We start from the raw sequence: 14,693 nt of genomic DNA, 5'->3' as shown, positions 1-14,693 counted from the left end.
GCATAAAGGAAATAAATTGTTTCCTTCTGAATGGATCTGTACCAGCTGAATTCAGAAAGCACTCCTGTGCCCATGGATAAGTTCTGGCCTTTGTTTTCCTGCTGCTTCAAGTGGTTTTCCACTCCTTAATGTACCTAAACGGAATTCAGAGATGCTACTCCCCACTTCCTCCCAGAAACACATCTCCTCCAATGAGTCATGCACACAGACACACTCCAACATCCTGGGCGTTTTCTCCTCTAAGCTCGGACAGGGTTGCATTGCTACAAATGCCATGTTACCTGCAGCATCAGCAGTTTGATCCAGTTTCTCAGAGAAGGCTGCCCGCTCTGCCCAGTGAACAGCCCTGAGGACCAAGGCAGATGTCTGAGGATCCTACAGGGTAAGAGGGAAAAGTGGATAACTGATGCCTGTTTCACAACAAGAGCAGCAGGTGTTTGTGTTGGTGGAGGGGTGGATAGAAGTGTGTAGGGCCTGGGTTGGGGTACATTGGTAGAGATGGTAAATGGCTCTAGGGTTTGGTTAGCCTAAACAGTATTTCATGGCTTTAGGCTTTGCATTTTAAATCATCATAAATAGTTTCTTTTCCATTCTTCCAAGGCAGCTTAGATGTGGTCACTACATTTTGCACCTTTTAGAAGGTTATGGTCCTATGGGCTTCACCACCGTTGGATTGTACCTACCAAAATACAATTAGGTGATTGGATAAATTATTGATTGCTTTGCCAGTAACTATGACTCCCACGGGATTATTGCTTTTGAAATGCTACAATTTTTTAAACTTACAATGTTCCTGATGATACCTGTTAAAGAAAAAAATTATTCTGACACTTGTTAAACTGGAAGCAAGACTTTATTCAGGACTATTCTAGTAAAAGCATTGCACTGGGGGAGAGACGTGACTCAACTCTAAATTCAAGAAAGACAGCTGAGGATTAATAGCCAACAGAGGGACTCAGTGAATGGGAAATTATTAGGAGGAGATAGGAGAGGTAGGGGGACTTGCTAAACAAATTTCAAAGGATTCTTGCCAAAGGAGGGTCAAGAACATATACATCAGCGGTGAGGGATGAGGAACTTAATCCCAGGAAAGACGAGAACCGAGGTCAAGGTCTGGCTGAGAAGAGGGCTCAGAGGAGCCTGACTCAAGTTTGGTCAAGCAGAGGACCTTTGTTATATGTACTGAATCTGGTTGTCCACTGCAGAGAGGGGAATAGGGGCTCCGGTACAGCTATCTGAGAGGGGAAAAGCCCTCTCAGACTTTTGTGCTTGGGAGATAATACAACATTTAGGGTGCTATGCAAGGGCCCATGACTTCAGCACTGAGGGTGGCCGTGAATGCCGTGGGAGGCCAGCAGTGGCAGCCAGAGCTTCTAGGCCTTCTGCCCACTATGTTCTTCCCCACCCAGTCCAGCAGAGTAATTTCCTGTTAAACTGGATCCAGGAAGACTTGAAAATCTTTATTGTTGCATGTCCCAGCATCAAAATGGAAGAATCAGATCACCTTTTATTAATTGTATGTATTTAAAAAAATTGGAAGTACATTTTGAAATTAGGAACTTGTCCTTGCGTGATAATCACCTCAAAAGCTTATTCAGGTTTTTGAAAATTGTGATAAAATATACATAGCAGAGGGGCGGAAGATGGCGGCGTGAGTAGAGCAGCGGAAATCTCCTCCCAAAACAACACATATCTATGAAAATATAACAAAGACAACCCTTCCTAGAATAAAGACCAGAGGACACAGGACAATATCCAGACCACATCCACACCTGAGAGAACCCAGCGCCTCGTGAAGGGGGTAAGATACAAGCCCCGGCCCCGCGGGACCCGAGCGCCCCTCCCCCCAGCTCCCGGCGGGAGAAGAGCAGGCAGAGCGGGAGGGAGACGGAGCACAGGACTGCCGAACACACAGCCCCAGCCATCCGGGCTAGAGTGCAGGGCCCTCGATACTGGGAAAACAGGGCAGCAAGAACAGTGAGCAGGCACTGGAGGCTGGGCGACAGAGGACATAAGAAAAGCGCGCGACCATTTTTTTTTTTTTTTTTTTTTGCTTTTTTGCTGCTTTGTTTTGGCGAGCGCTTTTTGGAAGTCTTAAAGGGACAGGGACCCCAATACTAGGGAAACAGGGCAGCAAGACCGATGAGCAGAGGCCTGAGGCTGGCACCGGAGAATAAAGAAAAACGAACGACCACCTTTTTTTTTAATTAAAAAAATTTTTTTTCTTGTTTTTTTTTGTGGTCGTTGTTTTGTTTTGGCAGGTGCTTTTTGGAAGTCTTAAAGGGGCAGGGCGGGTCACTTAATCCAGAGGTAGGGAATCCGGGATCTCTGGGCACCCTAACCCCTGGGCTGCAGGGAGCAGGCAGGCCCCTTACGGAGATAAATAGCCTCCCAGCAGCTCCTGCTCCAACGTGACTCCACCATTTTGGAGTAGCTGCCCGAGCCAGGCCACGCCCACAGCAACAGCGGAGATTAACTCCACAGCAGCCGGGCAGGAACCAGAAACCCTGTCTGCACGCAGCTGCGCAGCACAAGCCACTAGAGGTCGCTGTTCTCCCAGGAGAGGAGGGCCACAAACCAACAAGAAAGGAAGTCCTTCCAGCCGTCACTCGTCCCAGTTCTGCAGACTATTCCTATCACCATGAAAAGGCAAAGCTACAGGCAGACAAAGATCACAGAGACAACACCAGAGAAGGAGACAGACCTAACCAGTCTTCCTGACAAAGAATTCAAAATAAGAATCATAAACATGCTGACAGAGATGCAGAGAAATACGCAAGAAAAATGGGATGAAGTCCGGAAAGAGATCACAGATGCCAGAAAGGAGATTGCAGAAATGAAACAAACTCTGGAAGGGTTTATAAGCAGAATGGATAGAATGCAAGAGGCCATTGATGGAATTGAAATCAGAGAACAGGAACGCAAAGAAGCTGACATAGAGAGAGACAAAAGGATCTCCAGGAATGAAACAATATTAAGAGAACTGTGTGACCAATCTAAAAGGAACAATATCCGTATTATAGGGGTCCCAGAAGAAGAAGAGAGAGGCAAAGAGATGGAAAGTATCTTAGAAGAAATAATTGCTGAAAACTTCCCCACACTGGGGGAGGAAGTAATCAAACAGACCACGGAAATACACAGAACCCCCAACAGAAAGGATCCAAGAAGGGCAACACCAAGACACATAATAATTAAAATGGCAAAGATCAAGGACAAGGAAAGAGTGTTAAAGGCAGCTAGAGAGAAAAAGGTCACCTATAAAGGGAAACCCATCAGGCTAACGTCAGATTTCTCAACAGAAACCCTACAGGCCAGAAGAGAATGGCATGATATATTTAATACAATGAAACAGAAGGGCCTTGAACCAAGGATACTGTATCCAGCACGACTATCATTCAAATATGACGGTGGGATTAAACAATTCCCAGACAAACAAAAGCTGAGGGAATTTGCTTTCCACAAACCACCTCTACAGAACATCTTACAGGGACTGCTCTAGATGGGAGCACTCCTAGAAGGAGCACAGCACAAAACACCCAACATATGAAGAATCGAGGAGGAGGAACAAGAAGGGAGAGAAGAAAAGAATCTCCAGATAGTGTATATAACAGCTCAATAAGCGAGCTAAGTTAGGCAGTAAGATACTAAAGAGGCTTACCTTGAACCTTTGGTAACCACGAATTTAAAGCCTGCAATGGCAATAAGTACATATCTTTCAATAGTCACCCTAAATGTTAATGGGTTGAATGCACCAATCAAAAGACACAGAGTAACAGAATGGATAAAAAAGCAAGACCCATCTATATGCTGCTTACAAGAAACTCACCTCAAACCCAAAGACATGTACAGACTAAAAGTCAAGGGATGGAAAAACACATTCCATGCAAACAACAGGGAGAAGAAAGCAGGGGTTGCAGTACTAATATCAGACAAAATAGACTTCAAAACAAAGAAAGTAACAAGAGATAAAGAAGGACACTACATAATGATAAAGGGCTCAGTCAAACAAGAGGATATAACCATTCTAAATATATATGCACCCAACACAGGAGCACCAGCATATGTGAAACAAATACTAACAGAACTAAAGGGGGATATAGACTGCAATGCATTCATTCTAGGAGACTTCAACACACCACTCACCCCAAAGGATAGATCCACCGGGCAGAAAATAAGTAAGGACACGGAAGCACTGAACAACACAGTAGAGCAGATGGACCTAATAGACATCTATAGAACTCTACATCCAAAAGCAGCGGGATATACATTCTTCTCAAGTGCACATGGAACATTCTCCAGAATAGACCACATACTAGGCCACAAAAAGAGCCTCAGAAAATTCCAAAAGATTGAAATCCTACCAACCAACTTTTCAGACCACAAAGGCATAAAACTAGAAATAAACTATACAAAGAAAGCAAAGAGGCTCACAAACACATGGAGGCTTAACAACACGCTCCTAAATAATCAATGGATCAATGACCAAATCAAAATGGAGATCCAGCAATATATGGAAACAAATGACAACAACAACACTAAGCCCCAACTTCTGTGGGACGCAGCAAAAGCAGTCTTAAGAGGAAAGTATATACCAATCCAAGCATATTTAAAAAAGGAAGAGCAATCCCAAATGAATGGTCTAATGTCACAATTATCGAAATTGGAAAAAGAAGAACAGATGAGGCCTAAGGTCAGCAGAAGGAGGGACATAATAAAGATCAGAGAAGAAATAAATAAAATTGAGAAGAATAACACAATAGCAAAAATCAATGAAACCAAGAGCTGGTTCTTCGAGAAAATAAACAAAATAGATAAGCCTCTAGCCAGACTTATTAAGAAGAAAAGAGAGTCAACACAAATCAACAGTATCAGAAACGAGAAAGGAAAAATCACGACGGACCCCACGGAAATGCAAAGAATTATTGGAGAATACTATGAAAACCTATATGCTAACAAGCTGGGAAACCTAGGAGAAATGGACAACTTCCTAGAAAAATATAACCTTCCAAGATTGACCCAGGAAGAAACAGAAAATCTAAACAGATCAATTACCAGCAACGAAATTGAAGAGGTAATCAAAAAACTACCAAAGAACAAAACCCCCGGGCCAGATGGATTTACCTCGGAATTTTATCAGACATACAGGGAAGACATAATACCCATTCTCTTTAAAGTTTTCCAAAAAAATAGAGGAGGAGGGGATACTCCCAAACTCATTCTATGAAGCTAACATCACCCTAATACCAAAACCAGGCAAAGACCCCACCAAAAAAGAAAACTACAGACCAATATCCCTGATGAACGTAGATGCAAAAATACTCAACAAAATATTAGCAAACCGAATTCAAAAATACATCAAAAGGATCATACACCATGACCAAGTGGGATTCATCCCAGGGATGCAAGGATGGTACAACATTCGAAAGTCCATCAACATCATCCACCACATCAACAAAAAGAAAGACAAAAACCACATGATCATCTCCATAGATGCTGAAAAAGCATTTGACAAAGTTCAACATCCATTCATGTTAAAAACTCTCAGCAAAATGGGAATAGAGGGCAAGTACCTCAACATAATAAAGGCCATCTATGATAAACCCACAGCCAACATTATATTGAACAGCGAGAAGCTGAAAGCATTTCCTCTGAGATTGGGAACTAGACAGGGATGCCCACTCTCTCCACTGTTATTTAACATAGTACTGGAGGTCCTAGCCACGGCAATCAGACAAAATAAAGAAATACAAGGAATCCAGATTGGTAAAGAAGAAGTTAAACTGTCACTATTTGCAGATGACATGATACTGTACATAAAAAACCCTAAAGACTCCACCCCAAAACTACTAGAACTGATATCGGAATACAGCAAAGTTGCAGGATACAAAATCAACACACAGAAATCTGTGGCTTTCCTATATACTAACAATGAACCAACAGAAAGAGAAATCAGGAAAACAACTCCATTCACAATTGCATCAAAAAAAATAAAATACCTAGGAATAAACCTAACCAAAGAAGTGAAAGACTTATACTCTGAAAACTACAAGTCACTCTTAAGAGAAATTAAAGGGGACACTAACAGATGGAAACTCATCCCATGCTCGTGGCTAGGAAGAATTAATATCGTCAAAATGGCCATCCTGCCCAAAGCAATATACAGATTTGATGCAATCCCTATGAAACTACCAGCAACATTCTTCAATGAACTGGAACAAATAATTCAAAAATTCATATGGAAACACAAAAGACCCAGAATAGCCAAAGCAATCCTGAGAAAGAAGAATAAAGTAGGGGGGATCTCACTCCCCAACTTCAAGCTCTACTATAAAGCCATAGTAATCAAGACAATTTGGTACTGGCACAAGAGCAGAGCCACAGACCAATGGAACAGACTAGAGAATCCAGACATTAACCCAGACATATATGGTCAATTAATATTTGATAAAGGAGCCATGGACATACAATGGCGAAATGACAGTCTCTTCAACAGGTGGTGCTGGCAAAACTGGACAGCTACATGTAGGAGAATGAAACTGGACCATTGTCTAACCCCATATACAAAAGTAAACTCAAAATGGATCAAAGACCTGAATGTAAGCCATGAAACCATTAAACTCTTGGAAGAAAACATAGGCACAAACCTCTTAGACATAAACATGAGTGACCTCTTCTTGAACATATCTCCCCGGGCAAGGAAAACAACAGCAAAAATGAGTAAGTGGGACTATATTAAGCTGAAAAGCTTCTGTACAGCAAAAGACACCATCAATAGAACAAGAAGGATCCCTACAGTATGGGAGAATATATTTGAAAATGACACATCCGATAAAGGCTTGACGTCCAGAATATATAAGGAGCTCTCACGCCTCAACAAACAAAAAACAAATAACCCAATTAAAAAATGGGCAGAGGAACTGAACAGACAGTTCTCCAAAAAAGAAATACAGATGGCCAACAGACACATGAGAAGATGCTCCACATCGCTAATTATCAGAGAAATGCAAATTAAAACTACAATGAGGTATCACCTCACACCAGTAAGGATGGCTGCCATCCAAAAGACAAACAACAACAAATGTTGGTGAGGCTGTGGAGAAAGGGGAACCCTCCTACACTGCTGGTGGGAATGTAAGTTAGTTCAACCATTGTGGAAAGCAGTATGGAGGTACATCAAAATGCTCAAAACAGACTTACCATTTGACCCAGGAATTGCACTCCTAGGAATTTACCCTAAGAACGCAGCAATCAAGTTTGAGAAAGACAGATGAACCCCTATGTTTATTGCAGCACTATTTACAATAGCCAAGAATTGGAAGCAACCTAAATGTCCATCAATAGATGAATGGATAAAGAAGAAGTGGTACATATACACAATGGAATACTACTCAGCCATAAGAAAAGGGCAAATCCAATCATTTGCAGCAACATGGATGGAGCTGGAGGGTATTATGCTCAGTGAAACAAGCCAAGCGGAGAAAGAGAAATACCAAATGATTTCACTTATCTGTGGAATATAAGAACAAAGGAAAAACTGAAGGAACAAAACAGCAGCAGAATCACAGAACTCAAGAATGGACTAACAGGTACCAAAGGGAAAGGGACTGGGGAGGATGGGTGGGTAGGGAGGGATAAGGGGGGGAGAAGTAGGGGGGTATTAAGATTAACATGCATGGGGGGGTAGGAGAAAAGGGAGGGCTGTACAACACAGAGAAGGCAAGTAGTGATTCTACAACATTTTGCTATGCTGATGGACAGTGACTGTAAAGGGGTTTATAGGGGAGACCTGGTATAGGGGAGAGCCTAGTAAACATAATATTCGTCATGTAAGTGTAGATTAGTGATACCAAAAACAAAACAAAACAAAAAAAAAAAAAAAAAAAGGGCAGTTCCTGTGTGGTAACCTCCAACGAGTTCTACACAAGGGTATAAAGGGCATATAAAAGTGTAGGCAAAGGGTCTGTTTGTGTTTATACAGAGGATCAAAGCCTAATTGGGCTACCCCAACAATGAACTAAGATACGATATGAAAAAGAACTTCCAACATCTGCACTCTCTGGAAGACTCATGCCAGAAGATGATCATCAAAAAACCCCAACAAAGATCCACGCACTGCTACAGCTGTAGATGCACTCATCCCACCAGTTCCTGGACTTGCCATGGGAATGAAGAAGGAGATATTTAAGCTGGCCTGTGCATATAGTAAAACAACAAATTTGACTGGATCTATACTGTTGGAACTCAACCAAGAATTAAGAGAACTGCAAATTGTAGCTCTCCAAAATCTTACAACTACAGACTATTTACTGTTAAAAGAACATATGGCATGTGAACAGTCCCCAGGAATGGGTTGTTTTAATTTGTCTGATTTCTCTCAGACTGTTCAAGTTCAGTTGGACAATATCCACCATATCATAGATAAGTTTTCACAAATGCCTAAGGTGCCTAACTGGTTTTCTTGGTTTCACTGCAGATGGCTGGTAATTACAGATAGGCTTTGGTTATGTAACTATACTCCTATTATGTTAATGTGTGTGCGCAATTTAAGTAGTAGCTTAAAACCTATACATGCTGAAGTTACTCTACAAGAAGATATATCAAAGAAATAATCAATCTTCCCATGTTTTCTTCCGCCTGCTACTTCTATAGCTTTTCTTCTTCCTTCCTAATTACAACCCTTAAATAGAATTCGTGCCTCATATCAAATTTACCGAGTATCATAATTCTTCCAAGTGGTAAAGATACCTCAAGACAAATGCTGGGCATAGAAGCCACAGGGCATAAATATGCAAAGAAGTAAAAAGCTAACTTTTTCAAACAATAAGGCTTGTCTCTCACTTACCAACTTCACATTTCCCTGTATGGCCCCAGAAGATGACTGGTTAGCCAGAGACGGGTAAGATTCCTCAAGGGAGGAACAACCTAAGACAGGCACAGTCGCAGGGGGGCCATCAGGTGAGAAATTGGGGATCAACAGAGGTGAGGCTTAGAACCTCACCCCCCCGTTCTGAGAGAAATCTTCTGCATACGTGGATGTTTTATTGCCCTGGTCTAGCTTGGATTAACACATAGTCTACAGGCACACACCTGATCATCTACATGTGCTCTCTTACAACACTAAACTATGTTTTCTACCTTTATCTTGTATCTACCTACCACTTCAGCATTTTATTAAAAATAATAATAATAAAGAGAGAAATGTGGTATCCACATATAAATCAAGTATAAAAACCAAATGAGTATTCATATTTGAACTGACTGTTTAGAGTTCATAATGCATGAGCAAAACCGAAAGTTTCTGTGATGACTGCCCTTGTACTGTTCACTATGTAACTTATTCATTATGTAAGAATTTGTTTTACATGTAAAAACTTGTTTGTTATGCCTCAGAAGATTGGAGACTGACAAAAATTAGGCTTGGGGTGGAATAATGATTGTGCATTGAGCATTGACTCCCCTATACAGAATTTTATTGTCGTTAACAACCATTTGATCAATAAATATGAGAGATGCCCTCACAAAAAAAAAAAAAAAAAAAAAAGAAGTACAGACTTCCAATGGTAAAATAAATTAGTAACCGGGATGTAATGTATAGCATAAGGAATATAGTCAAGATATTGTAACAGCCTGGTAGGGTGATAGCTGGAACCTAGAATTATGTATATAAATGTTCTACCACTGTGTTGTACACTTGAAACTCATGTAATGTAATACTGTGTGTCAACTACCCTTCAATAAAAAATAATTATTAAAAAAAAAAAATAGTAATAAGGTACATATTCAGGCCCTGGAATCCATATTTTTAAATTTCCTATGTAAGTGCTATTTTCAGGGTGTAGTATTTTCATGACAAATTAACTTATTTTATTCCTTTGTAAAAATATGTTTAAAATACACCATATTAAATGTAATCATAAAAAAAATATATATATATACATAGCATAAACCATGTTAACCCTTCTTGAGTATACAATTCAGTATCATTAAAGTGTATTCATGTTCATCACCATCCATTTCCAGAACTTTTCCATTATCCTACACTGAAACTCTATATCCATTTAATGCTAACTCCCCATTTCCCCCTCTCCTTAGTCCCTGGAAACCAGCATTCTACTTCCCTTCTCAGTGAATTTCTGTACTCTGTGAAGTATTCTAGGTACCTCATAAAAATGGAATAACATAATATTTGTCTTTTTGCAAGTGGCTTATTTCACTTAGATGGTGTCTTCAAGGTTCATTCATGTTATAGTATGTGTCAAAATTTCCTTGCATTTCAAGGCTAACATTCCATTGTATGTATAGACCACATTTTGTTTACACATTCATGTGTCAGTGGGCACTTGGGTTGCTTCCATCTTTTGGCTACCGTGAATAGCGCTGCTGTGAACATGGATATACAAACATATTTGAGTCCCTGCTTTCCATTCTTTTGGGTATATACTAGAATTGGCATTGCTGGATAATTTGGTAATTATATTTAAAAACTTTTGAGGAACCATCATACGTTTTCCACAGTGGCTACACCATTCTACATTCCCATCAACAGTGCACAGGAGTTCCAGTTTCTCCACATCCTCACCAACACTTGTTATTGCCATTTGTGTTTCGTCTTTGGAGAAATGCTCAAATCCTTTGCCTGTTTTTAGATTGGGTTGTTTGGTTTTTTGTTGTTGTTCAGTTGTAGGAGTTCCTTATATATTCTGGATATTAGTCCTTTATGAAATAAATGATTTGCAAATATTTTCTCTTAGTAGGTTGCCTTTTCATTCTGATAATAATAACCTTTGATACACAAAAGTTTTAAATTTTGATAAAATCCAACTTATCTATATTTTTCTTTTGTTGTTTGTATTTTGGTATCATATCATAGAATTAATTGCCAAATCCAATGTCATGACGCTTTTCCCCTGTTTTCTTTGAAGAGTTTTATAGTTTTAGGTCTCACATATAAGTTTTTGATCCACTTTGAATTAATTTTGGTATATGGTGTAAGTTATGGGTCCAATTTCATTCTTTGCATGTGGACTTCCAATTTTCCCCACACCACTTGTTGAAAAGATTGTCTTTCCCCATTGAATGGTCTCAGCATCCTTCTTGATCATTCAGTTTTATCTCACATTGAGAAGAAGGAACTTAGTTCTGTGTCACTTTTAGAAGTACATTTCACCTTTCAATGGGTTTGCACCTGCAGAATTTTTCACCAGCCCTTTGTGCAAGAGTCACTGGGTAGAGACTTTACATCTATTAGGGATAATGAGGCCTGGCCTTATGAAGAACTCTGCCAGGGTGATGGTACTTGTATAGTTTGGCAGGAAACCAGACCTCTCCAGATTTTCTTTGTTGTGTATCCTACTGATTGAGATTTCCTCCTAAGGAATATATTCCTTTAGCTTAACGGGCTTTTAGAATGCCAGTACACATGGGAGGAATAAAAACATATTAATCACTTAAATGCCAAGTATGAATTCATTTACAATATTTTTTTCCCCTCCCAGTTGATTAGCTGAGAAGAAGGGAATGTTAACTCCAACTTTATTGGAGGCTTGGGAAGAAGTAGAGGGAGAGAGAGGGAGAAGCACAACTTTAAAGACAAAGCCACAATCCAAGAAGGGCAGGCTTGGGTGTGGTGCTACCCTGGACAGCATGAGGCATTGAGCACCTTGGATGGAACCAGAAGAGAGAAGGACCATGGCACATAAGGGGAAGCTGGAGAATCTAAAGATAATTTTTGTCTATTCCACAGCTGTGCCAGGGAGTGGCCCTGGGAGTAAGCATGAGTAATCCGTAGATGTGCATGACCAAGACCCAGCCCTTTGGTGGTTATTTTAAAATAACAGCAGCACATATTTCCCCAGGCCTAGCAACATTTTTTTAAAGGTATTGTCTGTCTAATCCCCAATCTTTCTTTTAAGGGAAGAATGAAAAGACTACAGTGCTGAAAAACATCTAACTAGAGGATTTTCTTTCTGTGATCCTCACCTCTATCTCCAACACACACACACTTCCTCTGGGATTTGTTATGATTTGTAAAGATTCTAATTTGAGTTGATTGTACACATTTAAATATTAGCACATATATTTAAAATGTGGGCTCTATCATTGAAGCTGGATAACTCTGATAAGTACTGCACATTTTAATAGTTCCATTCATATATTTCAAGAATTATTTTAAATTACTGAAGATTGACATTTGTCCTGTAAACTCCTGTTTCTAGCCAAAATCATCTTTACTACGTGGTAGGGAAAAATAGTTTTAAAATTTGGTTCCATTATCTCTAAAGCAATATTTTATTCACAAAGGAAAAGATGTGCCTAGACAACAAACAAAATTTGTATCTCAGTAATGCCTCATTAATGCCATTAATTTGACCACACAGGACTTGGCCATTCCATGATGGATGTTAGTCCCATAAAACATGAGGGAGTTAGGCTGAACTCATACTCCCTTAGTTCCCTGATAAGAGTTTTCCCTTTTCTATTACAGAACAACTTCTCTCTCACTTATTGAGAGAGTTGACGTGTGACACCAGAGTGCGAGGTATCACACGCCACTCCAGCCAATGTTCTTTGACTTTTGTCACTTGAGCTGATGTTATTTGACTTTAACAAATCACACTTAACTGTTTTTAAGAAGTTAATGAGAGAGACTGTCTTGTGCTGTCATTAGGCAACTGGAGTTTCCACTTTCCATTATCTTTCAGCCAACATCTACATACTTTTTTTTTTTTTAATTTATGTTGTCTAACACTTTAGGGCCTCAAATCTTATGACTAATCTCCCCTACTCTCAGGTAGACTGTGTGACCATCCCGTTCACACACTGCTAGAAAGAAATGTATACACCAAGCAAATAAACAAAAATATATTTTAACACAGCAGTGGATGTCTTGCTTGATTAGCTCATACATATTTCCTTTAATTACATTTTTGGGAATGCACTTTTCCCTGTTTGGAATTATTGCTATTATTTGAGGTAATCTCTGACTAAAATAGTGCAATAGCTATTAAGTTTTTGAGTAGGGTCGAATGGAATAGAAAGCATCTTTAGCCTTGGAATAAGATATTGCTGAGAACATTTTTTCTCTTAAAGATTTCAATATGGTGTCATGAGTTAAAGGTACATGACCTGACTCATCAACTATCATACATCAAATAAGTACACTTTTTTTGTGTATGTTATGTCTCAACTAAGCTGATTTTAAAAAAGTGTATAACTTTGTTTCTGTCAGGTAAATAGAGGCTCTATCTTGCCAAAAAGAAGATTCCAACAAATGGTAAGAGATACCATACTCATGGATTGGAAGTCTCAATATTGTTAAAATGTCAGTTCTCCCAAAAGTAATGTAAAGATTCAGTACAACCTCAATCATGATCCCATGGGCTTTTTAATGTAGAAATTGGCAAGATGATTCTAAAGTCTATACAGAAATCCAAAGGACCTAGACTTGTCAAAACAATCTTTAAGAAGAAAATAAAGTTAGAGGACTTACGTTATCTGACTCAAGATTTACAATATAAAACTACAATAATCAAAACAGTATGAGAGAAGAAGGAGAGAAATGGATGGTTTACAGGCAGAACAGAGTCTAGAAACAGATCTTTCTTATATAGTCAGTTGATGTTTGTTAAAGAGGCAAGGCAGTTAGTTCAATGGGGGAACAATGGTATTTTCAACAAATGGTATAGGAATAACTGGATGACCACATGTAAAAAATGAACCTCAACCAATACCTTATAAAAAATATATACAGAACTTAAGATGGGTTCTAGATCTCAACATAAAAGTTAACATAAGAGAATACATTCAAGAACTGGGAGTGGGCAACCATTTTTTACATAGAATTCAGGAAGCAATAACTGTAAAAAAAATAATCAGTTAGTTTCTTCAAAAATAAATATTTCTGTATCAGAAACACTATTCAGAAAATAACTAAGCAATTCATAGCCTGAAAGGAGACAGTGGCACATTGTATATCTAGTAAAGGACTTGTATCCAGAATATGTGAAGAATTCAACTGTAAAGACAGCCCACTTTTTGAAAGATGGACAAAAATCTTAAACCAACATTTAACAAAGGAAGATATCTGAATGGTCAGCAAGCACATAAAAGGAATGCTCAACATCATTCGTCATCAGAGACGTGCACATTAACACCATAATGAACCAGTACTGAACACCATCAGAATGGCTAAAATTAAGAAGACAGACATCAAATGTTGGTGAGAATGTAACAAGTCTTACACAGGGCTAGTGGAAATATAAAATAGTTCATATTCACTTTGGAAAAAGGTTTAGCGGCTTCACATAAAAATCAAACATACACCTACCCTTTGACTTAGAACTTCCACTCCTAAGAGAAATGAGCCCCGTGTTCACAAAAAAGCTTGTACAAGAATGTTTGTAGTAATTGTACCCATAATAGCTCCAGAACAGAAATATCCCAATGGATAGACCAGTGGTGGTGTATTCATACAAGGAATGAACTACCAATACCTTTAACAACATTGGACAAATGTCAAAAACGTGCTGAGCGTAAGCAGCCAGATACCAGAGGACATACTAAGTGACTCCATTTATATGAAGTCTAGAAGAGACAAAACTGAGGTGGAAAACCTGAAAAAAGTAGCAGTGGTCGCCACTGGGGATGGGGAGGTTTGGCTGGTAAGGGGCAGGGAAGCATTTTCTGTGGAGATG

General features: G+C 39.3%; 1 long non-coding RNA gene across 1 annotated transcript in view; it reads left to right on the top strand.

The window, feature by feature from the left end:
- LOC118927969 (uncharacterized) overlaps positions 1-13,512 on the top strand; it is a 64,067-nt gene extending 50,555 nt beyond the window's left edge. Inside the window, exon 3 of the long non-coding RNA XR_005031026.2 lies at positions 13,229-13,512. This is a non-coding gene — a long non-coding RNA (uncharacterized LOC118927969). The remainder of the gene's footprint in view (positions 1-13,228) is intronic.
- Positions 13,513-14,693: the final 1,181 nt, after the last annotated feature.

This window comes from Manis pentadactyla, chromosome 11 (assembly GCF_030020395.1).
Source record: "Manis pentadactyla isolate mManPen7 chromosome 11, mManPen7.hap1, whole genome shotgun sequence".
NCBI classification, from domain to species: Eukaryota; Metazoa; Chordata; class Mammalia; order Pholidota; family Manidae; genus Manis; species Manis pentadactyla.
Note: the sequence above shows the minus strand (reverse complement) of the source record. Positions and strands in the feature narration are given on the sequence as shown.